The following is a 1,791-nucleotide window of genomic DNA, read 5'->3' as shown; positions in this document are numbered from 1 at the left end:
GACTCGGGGGCGAACCCTCACTAGTGCAGAACCGGGCTTTAGTGCTGGTTCGTGACGGCCTTTAGTGCCGGTTGGCGAACCGGTACTAAAGAATGGGGACTAAAGGTCCCCGGCCTTTAGTACCGGTTCGTCACGAACCGTGGCTAAAGTGCCACCACGTGGCACGAGCTAGGCCCGTTTGCGTGGAGAGCATTAGTACCGGTTGGTAACACCAACCGGTACTAAATATTTGGGTGTTTTTTTTAAATTTTCTTTAATTTTGTGTTTTCAATTTAATTTAGTGATTGTTTTACATTATATTGAGTTGTTAAATCATTAGGTGAAAGTATCACGGATTAGTTTCGACTGGATGCATTATTGGATATCTCTATATATAGCTAGCTAGCTAGAGTATATGCCATATCCATATTATACTTGATCAACTATATAATATATACGGATATGGCATATACTTGATCACTTAGCTAGGTAGGATTCATCCAGCTGAAACTAATCTGCGGTTTCTTTCATTAAATGATATAATAATTAACTAGCTATCTAATCACCACCAGCACTACTAGCTTAAAGAATAAACATTCACTTGTATACCAGAAGCAAAAATATTATCGATCAAGTTCAACATAATTGTCATGATATTATAAGCGTTCATATATATATAACACCACAAAAGCAAATCACTTAAGTTCAGAACGAAGAACACGGACATGAAAGGACAAGTACTAATTAAGAGCGGCATGAAGAACTAGCTAAATCACTCCTGCTAGCTACTCTCTCTTTGGTAAAATAGCATAGAACATGTATAGCTCTCCTGATTGATCATACTGGAGCATGCCGATGAACCTGTCTCCTAATCGTGGGCTGCGCTTCTCATTGCTGCCCCCTAGTACTTCTCTGCGATCATTAACAATTTTCCTCCAATCTTTCACTATTAAGCATTTATTGCTTCTAGAAATCCTGAATGCATTCATGTGCAATGCAGGATATCTTGGCCGTAAGCTAACAATTGACATCTGACCTTTAGTCTCGATCCCCTGAGGCACAACTGTCATTGAGAGTCCCTGTTGAAGAACATTGTATAGTATTTAATTAATATACTTAGCAATGAAAGTTTAGCAAAAAAATTATGTATGCAAAATATGCACTGAGGACAAATAGTAAATATCTTACCATCATTCCTAAATAGATGTGACTGTAGTTCAATACCATCACTATTGGTCGCACGTTTTGAGTACTAACATTTCTAAGTGCATATTAATTCAACTAGTTCAAACTAATTAAGTTCCTAAATAAATGCTCAGTTCTCAACTAAATATTTACTAAAAATAAACTAGTTATATTAATTCAACTAGTTCAAACTAATTAAGCATATACTAAAATAAAGTAGTTCTATATATTAATTCAACTAGTTGAACTAAGCATTTACTTACTAAAAATAAGCTAGTCCTATATATTAATTCAACAAGTTCAACTAAGCATTTACTAAAAATAAACTAGTTCTATATATTAATTCAACTAGTTCAACTAAACATTTACTAAAATAAACTAGTTCTATATATTAATTCAACTAGTTCAACTAAGCATTATATTTACTAAAAATAAACTAGTTATTATATTCATTCAACTAGTTGAACTAAACATTAACATATTTCTAATTCATCGATGATAATATTTCTAACATTCTAAAAATAAACTAGATAGTTCTAGTTAATTCATCTAAACATTAGAAATTAAACAGAAAATAAGTAAAAAAAATATGTGTGTGTAGTGTGTGTGTATATGTGTGTACATGTG

The sequence above is a fragment of the Triticum aestivum genome, chromosome 3B (genome assembly GCF_018294505.1).
Source record: "Triticum aestivum cultivar Chinese Spring chromosome 3B, IWGSC CS RefSeq v2.1, whole genome shotgun sequence".
Lineage (NCBI taxonomy): Eukaryota > Viridiplantae > Streptophyta > Magnoliopsida > Poales > Poaceae > Triticum > Triticum aestivum.
Note: the sequence above shows the minus strand (reverse complement) of the source record.